This window comes from Mirounga angustirostris, unplaced genomic scaffold, assembly GCF_029215605.1.
Source record: "Mirounga angustirostris isolate CCGP_5_RB_7025 unplaced genomic scaffold, mMirAng1.0.hap1 SCAF_10, whole genome shotgun sequence".
Classification (NCBI taxonomy): domain Eukaryota; kingdom Metazoa; phylum Chordata; class Mammalia; order Carnivora; family Phocidae; genus Mirounga; species Mirounga angustirostris.
Window position 1 is genome coordinate 55,308,074 of NW_026991718.1, and position 8,563 is coordinate 55,316,636.

At 38.4% G+C, this 8,563-nt stretch overlaps 1 pseudogene; it reads right to left on the reverse strand.

The window, feature by feature from the left end:
* Positions 1–3,904: 3,904 nt before the first annotated feature.
* On the reverse strand, positions 3,905–7,991 carry LOC123850774 (transcription elongation factor A protein-like 8; annotated as a pseudogene).
* Positions 7,992–8,563: the final 572 nt, after the last annotated feature.

The window sequence follows — 8,563 nt, forward strand, 5'->3', positions numbered from 1 at the left end:
TCTTTCTCTCATCCTATTCTGCCTCACAAATCATCTCAAGTCAGTCCCTGAATGCTATCTTGCCTAAATCTTCATCTTCAGTGTTCTGAAATTCATGGCCAGAAAGAGTTTTGGCAGTTTTGTGATATGAGTGCTGAGAGCCAACCATACTTACTGACCATTATTCATTATTATGTACGGGATAAATAAAAAGGTGAACAGAAAACAGAAAGAAAAGATATTTATTCATTCTTTCTGCCGCCTTTCACTAAGTATTTAGTAGGTTTTCACCATGTGCTGGTCACTATTCTAGGCACTGGGGATGAAGAAGGGAATGAAACAGAAAAAATCCTGATCCTCAGGGAACATATATTCTAGCAAGTCCCTGTCCTCTCTGTCCATAATACCCATAACCAGAAAAAAAGTCCCGATGCACTCATACAGAGACGTCCCTACCTCTGCAAATGATGCTCATGCTCTTGGGCCCCCAGTCTTGAGGAGAGGCAGGCCATTTTTTAATCAGAGCCTGTGTAAGGATGTCCAGGGATTGGATTTTTACAGGGCCTAGAAAATGGTACCTACACGGCCATTTGAGAGAATTTGCATCCATCATTCCCATTAGTCAGAGAGGTGTGCATATAAGTGAAGAAAGCAGACGGTGAGCAAGCCTCAAAAACGCAGAGGCTAAACCACACGTGCTCAAAAGATATACTGCTCTCCTGATTACAGCCTCACAGTTTACTGTGTACTGAACTAAGGGTTATGTTGGGATTGTGCCTCACAACCTCAGTCATCAGAAATGGTTGTGTTTCCTTTTAAAAGGCTATAGTAATGCTGCTTTCCCCCCTCCTCCCACAAGGGCAGTCCTCCTCATTGCCAAGCCTATTTTTATGGTTCATCTCCAAAACAAGTGCAAAATAGTGTTGGCCTCAGATGAGCCCTCCCTCTTGCTGGCCACTGGAACACCATCCGCAAGTTGAGTGGGAACAGTAAACACTGCAGGTTAAGTAACTCATTACTAATATTTTCCTTGAGCTCTGAAACTTTTTAAACAAACAACAACAACAATTGTATCATAATAACCTTTCAGAGGTTAACAGCCAGCAGGTGGTCCAGCTCAGTCTAAATGCAAACCAGACAGCGGTTTGATTGTAAACTGTTGATTCTTATGGAGATCTGGGGAAAACTTCTTGCCGAAAAGGGTCTTCTCTTAAAAATCCCTAATGAATCAACACATAAATGTCAAAATGACAAAAATAAGGAAGTGTGTCATAGACTAAGCATTTTAATGTCCTTTCTGGCTTCCTCTAGAGTGTACTCTGCATCTAGCCACATTTAATGGCACAGATTCTTAAAGAGGTGGTGCACAGCATGAATTTTTATGACTCAAATAAAACTTGGAGAGGGTCACTTTCTCTGCCATAGTCAGTGTCCTCAGCAGATGTGTGGAAGGCTGTTTCAAACCAGCCACCAGTGCCAGTGTTTTACCTGGACCCAAAGGCTGTAAGGAGTGCACACACGACGATGTGAGGAAACCCTGAGGTGTGCAGCATTATCCTGTTTGTCTCCAAGCTGTTACACATGGCAGCGATTCCCCTGGGAAGCCTTGGCAAAGTTAAGAGAAAATTCCAAGGGCTGATAAAATGGTTTGAGAATGGTGGATGAAAAGTTTCTAATCAAAACCTTATATTAGCACCATACAGCCCCACGGATTGATGGCTAGGACTGTTTTCTTCCCTTGATGATGAAATGGGACAAAAGAAAATTATTCCCTAAATCAGTATTTAATTACTGGTCTATTATGTTACAATCAGAAACATTCAGAAAGCTCAGAAAAAAACAAATTTTACCTTTTTATACTAAAATCTGCAGTGAACGATGAAATGCAAAACCTTAGAACTCCAAGGAAAAAGAGCTATAGAATGGCAATCACCCATGTTTTCTTAAATAAAAGAGAAGGAACAAAAATGGAAAGTGTAGAAAAGAGAGTTTCACAGCTCCCAGTTTAGTTGCAATAAATTGGCAGAAAGATGAGATCAAAGAATGTGTAAAAAAAATACTTTTTGGTTTGACCCATGTTTGAGGGAGTTTTCTGACATGACCTTATAAGCAAGCAGTGCCAATGAGCCAAATCCCCAGAGGTAGGATGGGAGGCAAAAAATAAGGAAGCACCCAAGATATTTAGCAGGTCCTTGACACTTCTAGTTTACAAGAAGAGGAATATGAGGATGGTAGTGCTTCATTCTGATAAAATAGAGTGTAAAGCCTTTTGAGGGCTTTTTATTCCACATTAGAACCAGGCTATGGCTGCTTCTCAATTCCGGGGGGCTCTGAAGGTGAAACAGCTATAATTTAATAAATATTCATTGAAGATCAACATACAACACATAATCTGCTAGGCAATCTGGAGCTACAAAAATCAAGACAGTTTTGACCACTCGCTGCAGATTTCAATCTCCAAAGAAAGAAAAACCCATGAATAATCAGAAGATAAAACATAAAGGCATGAAAACTCTCTGCATTTCATTATCATGTTTGTTATACTTACAATTATTATTTAGTTAGGGAGCATCCAGGAATGCTACACAGGGAGACAGACTTTGAACTTGACCTGAAAGTTTGAGAAGGATTTCAATCATGAAGGTTAATTCCATAGTAAGCTAAGAAGCTAAGGTTGGTTGGGATTCTTCTCATGGTTCATGCAGCTATATTCAGCGGGCATCTTGACTGGACTGGAAATAACCAAGGCTTTACTCTCAAGGTGAAAGTCTTGATGAGAATGTCTACAAGGCTGGGACCTCTCTCTCTCTCTCCCTCTGTGTGTTCAATCCAGGAGGGTAGCTGTATCTCTTTACCTGATGGCTCAGAACCCCATGACAGCGAAAGCAGATGATGCCAAGCCTCCTAAGACTCAGACCCGGGACAATGTCATTTCTGCCATATTCTGCTGGTCAAAGTAAGTCAGAATTAATCCAGGTTCAAAAGGAGGGGAATGGACCCCATCTCTTAAAAGGAGGAGGACATTATTGTTTAAGAACCAGAGAAAATCGGGTGCCTGGGTGGCTCAGTTGGTTAAGCGACTGCCTTCGGCTCAGGTCATGATCCTGGAGTCCCTGGATGGAGTCCCACATCGGGCTCCCTGCTCGGCAGGGAGTCTGCTTCTCCCTCCCCCGCTCGCCCCTCTTGTGCTCTTTCTCTCTCTCACTCTCTCTCTCAAATAAATAAATAAAATCTTTAAAAAAAAAAAAAAAGAACCAGAGAAATTATGGGTGACTATCTTTATAGGAAAACAACCACATTTGCCCACAGAAATTATTTGATATTTTTTTAATCTGTAATAATTACCAGATTTATTCCCCTGGCTAAGAGATCTAGAGGTAATTTGAGGTTTACATGTTTTTATAATTATTCTGTGAAGAATCTAGGTGCCCCCATTACCCTTAGAAGCTGGTCGCAAATTATTTGACTCTTAATTATAAAAATTTAATTCTTTGTGTGTGACATGACATGTATCCATGAAAAAATATATATAAGCAAAAAGAAAAAAGCTCACACCTCACAGAAATAAGCAGTTAAGTTTTGATATATGTATGTATGTATGTATACACACACCCATGCATACATACAATTTGGGATTTAATCCTACGTATGTGAGCTGATACTAAATATACTGCTTTGTAACCTGTTATGTTTTACTTTACAGTATAAAATGAATATATTTTTATGCATATATGTGTAATTTTCCAATTAAACAGACCTGTATAATGGGTAAAATACAGAATCCAGTCAGATGCTAGTAACAAGGAAATGATCTAAAACAAAATTCTACCAGATGATTAAAAGTCAAACAAAGGTCAAAGATACATCAGAAAATACTAACAGAAAGAAAGCAGGGGCCAGATTTTAATATCAGACAAAAAAGAATTCAAGGCCTAAATCACACAGGATAAGGGCAGCTGCATGAATGTCTTTGCTTCCAATGCATCATCACAAACTTGTTTCTTACTCTTCCCTAAGCTTTTCCAACTCAGCTACTCCTCTTATCCTTTCTTCAGGGTCCAAATGCCTCATGGGAGTTTCCTCTTTTTTTATTTTTTTTATTATTAACATATAATGTATTATTTGTTTCAGGGGTACAGGTCTGTGATTCATCAGTCTTACACAATACACAGCGCTCACCATAGCACATATCCCTCCCCAGTGTCCATCACCCAACCACCCCATTCCTCCTATCCCCTCTCCCCCCCAGCAACCCTCAGTTTGTTTCCTATGATTAAGAGTCTCTTATGGTTTGTCTCCCTCTCTGGTTTCATCTTGTTTCATTTTTTCCTCTCTTCCCCTATGATCCTCTGCCTTGTTTCTCAAATTCCACATATCAGTGAGATCATATGATAATTGTCTTTCTCTGATTGACTTATTTCGCTTAGCATAATACCCTCTAGTTCCATCCACGTCATTGCAGATGGCAAAATTTCATTTTTTGATGGCTGCATAATATTCCATTACATATATACACCACATCTTCTTTATCCATTCATCTGTTGATAGACATCTGGGCTCTTTCCATAGTTTGACTATTGTGGACATTGCTGCTATAAATATTGGGGGGTAGGTGCCCCTTCAGATTACATTTGTATCTTTGGGATAAATACCCAGTAATGCAATTGCTGGGTTGTAGGGTTGCTCTATTTTCAACTTTTTGAGGTTTCCTCTTTAAACCCCTGGCAAGGTTGGGTCAGCCCTCCTCTAAGTTTTCCCTCTGCTTCCTGGCTTACACCTTCCGAAGGTTGAGGATTTCCTTCTGCCTCCTGTGGTACATCTTCTGAAGGGGGCTCTGCATCCACCTTTGGTGTGTTCTGTGGTTTTCCTTCATTTTCTTCACAAGATTTTTTGCTTGTTGAGTACTTTACTGTTATTTCTTTTGAATAAATTAATCCTGAAATGATGGGGGGCACTTTTGTCCTTCTCCAGCAATATAGAGCTGCTATAAGGAAACAGGCCCTGGACTTATTATAAGCTAGTTGATATATTTCTTAAGTCATTTTTAACCTACAGATTATTCCTCCATATTATTTTTCCTCTTGAAAAATTTTTTTTTGCTTATTTAAGAAATCAGTTGTCCTCTAGAGTTTCCCAGAGTCTAGATTTTGCTGATTGCTTCTCTCTGGGTTTTCTAGTATGTTCCTCTGTTCCTTTTATTCTCTGAAAATTGGCCACTAAATCTAGATGCTTGATCAGATTCTGGTTTAAATTTTTTTTTCCCCAAGATAGAACTGTGTACCTCCATTAGGAGGCATAAAACCTGGTTGTCTTTTTTGTTGTGATGTTATTGGATACTGATGATCATTACCTAGATCAGGGGTCTGCAAACTACAGCCTATGGACAAAATCCAACCAGTGTACCCTGTTTTTATAAATAAAGTTTTACTGAAACACAGTCATGTCCATTTGTTTACATAGTGCCAGTGCCTGCTTCCACACTCCACTGCAGACTTGAGTAGTTGCAACAGAGACTATAGGGCCCACAAAGCCTAAAATATTTGCTATCTGGTCTTTTACAAAAAAAGTTTGCTGACTCATCCATTTTGCAAAAATCGTGATTTTCTAATCTAATTCTACCATTTCTTCTTTTTATTAACTGAAACATTCTTATAAAGAGAAACTTCTTATCAATTACCTGGCTATCATTAGGAACAACAGGATACATGCTAGATTCTTTCTCTCTACTTACCAGTTTTTAATATAAGGTAGCTTCCTAGTATTCTCCAAAGGCAACCAGTGAGGCATTGAGGGTATTTCTCTGTGTGTGTGTGTGTGCATTGTTTTAAAGTACCATTATGAACCCATGGATTTAAACATATTCTCTATGATTAAATCAATTGCATTCAATTCTTATTAATGCTTAAAATTGTTCCTTCTTTTCTAAGTAGTTTATTTAAATTGTCTCCTGAGTCTTTTTAAAAATAATCCACGTATTATTGACAGTTTTCTTACTATCTGGTCTAACAAGATGTTCCTGGCTAATCCTGCACATTTCTTTCCCCATACATGGAATTATCCATTTCTCCAAGGAGATGCCATCCCTTGGTAAGAAATGGTATTTAGTGAACAGAATCCAAATGCATGGGGTACACATCGATACTGGGGTAATTATTATTTCCAAGTCTTTTTTGAAAATATGTCTTTTTTTTTTTTTTAAAGAAAGAATATTAGTTTTACACTGATTCCTCCGATTCAAATTCAGGACTATGGCATTTTTTATCTCATTGATCTCACATTTCTTTAAATAAACTACTGTGAAAGTCAACTTAAAAAAATAACAAAATAAAAACTCATTTGAATTATTCCATATCAGCACTATCACCAATACTATGATTACCAAAAAATTTAATATTTTTTGTATGTGGTTATTTTTTCTATTGGAGTATGTTCCACTGGGGTTATCCAATCAAATCACTGTTTGAAAGTTAAGCTTATGTTTTTGATGAAAAAGGACATTTTGACATGATCATTTCAAAACAACTGAAATTACTGAAGCATTGTTTTTATTTCCAAGTAATATTTGCAACAGAAACCAGGGTCCCCACCCAATCTCTGAACCACACCCCCAGACAGGATTATGGATGGGGTGAGGCTCAGAAATGAGGTGTGTCCATTGCATACATTACAAAAAAACAAAAACAAAAAACTATTCCTTAAGAGGAAATATCATGTTCTTTCATTTTATTTTTTAAAGTACGAATTCCTTAGGAGGAGTCATAATCCAAACTATTACTAGTAATTTACCCTTTCATATTAATGAGCTCTGCTAGGAACAGGGGAAGAAGTTTCAAGTCACTAACAAAGGAAGGGGAGTCAAAGAAGAATGCGAAGGAAAAGAGAAAGGCATGAAGATCCTTATATTGCAACTCAAAAATATTTCTTTCGGTGCTGAATCACTATACTGTACACCTGAAACTGATATCATGCTGTACATTAACCAACTGGAATTTAAATAAAAACTTAAAAAAAAAAGGTTTCCTCCACTCCAGCAACCCTCAGTTTGTTTCCTGAGATTAAGAATCTCTTATTGTTGCTGGAGTGGAGGGGGATGGGAGGGTGGCTGGGCATTGATGGACACTGGGGAGAGTATGTGCTATGGTGAGCGCTGTGAATTGTGTAAGACTGATGAATCACAGACCTGTACCTCTGAAACAAATAATACATTATATGTTAATTTTAAAAAAAAAAGAGTAAAAGCCAAAAAAAAAAAAAAAGGTTTTCTTCATCTTACTTTTCCCAAGGGTCACCCATTAGAAGGCAACCAGATAGAGAAGTAGGAATGATTTCATGAAAGTCAGCATTCTTAAGCTTCCTTTAAATCACCAAATTGCTTTTGGGAGGTGTGATTTCTTTCTTCATAGGTATATTTCTGCTTCCTTCTTTTCTCCACACTTTGTCACCAACTAGACCCCAAGGCCTGCCCACCTGCTTGTACTCACCAACCTTTGTCCCACATTTTTCTTTAAGCTCTTCTTTCCAGTTTATCTCTTAACTCAGGCAGATGGAAAGCAAAACAACCCCTCTAGCAATAGTGGCTGCCCTGACAAGGCCTCCAGCCTGCCCAGAGCACCCAAACCAGTTTGAGTTTAACCCCTGACTCATGTCTACAGACAGACAGACCATGGAGTGACCTCTAGAATGACCAATAACTACCTTTACTTCATTATAATACTAAAATCTATGCCCAAGGAGGAGTATAAGCCTCATTTACATAACATACAATGTGTGTATAGGCATGTTTCCTTAAGGCGCATGCACAACCTTATGCCTGCCTCTACATCCAATGACAAGGTTTCCCTATCCAAATATTCATCCTGAACCTAAATAAAAGGAACCCATCTGCCCTTGCTCTGGGAGTCACAGTTTTGGGAGCCATTTCCCTTGATCTCCTTATTTGCTGCAAATAAAAGTTTTCTTTGTGTCACAACTCAACCTGGTACGGTTTCTGACTCACCAAAAAGCGAACTCATGTTGGTTTCGTTACACCTTCCCCTGCCTCCCACTCTTCCCCACTATGTCTTGAGCCAGGGATTGCCAAACTATAACCAACAGCCAAACCCAATTGCCACCATTTTTTGTAAATAAAGTTTCATTAGAACATAGCCAGCCCCATTTGTTTATATGTTGTCTATGGAGGCTTTCACACTCTATTGGCATAAATGAATAGCCCAGAAAGAGACTGTATAGACCACAAAAACTAAAATATTTGTTATTTGGCTCTTTACAGGAAAAGTTTGCCAACATCTGCTCTAAACTATGGGCTGACACTAACTTCAACTTTTTTGGGATATGGCTCAGCCTTTCTGAGCTTGAAAGATCACTAAGCATTAAATTAAACTTGCCAGTGAAAATAAGCTTACAACCTAAATAGGACAGAATACAGATTCTAGAAAATGAACTAAACTCAGATTCAAGAGCAGTGCTTGCTGAGAGTGATCTGAAGTCACAGACTCAGCCTGTAATTTTTTGAGAATTCTAAAATGAGCTATAAATTTGTCTGTTAGGCATAATACAACCAGAAATACTAATGTTTCAAATAAGG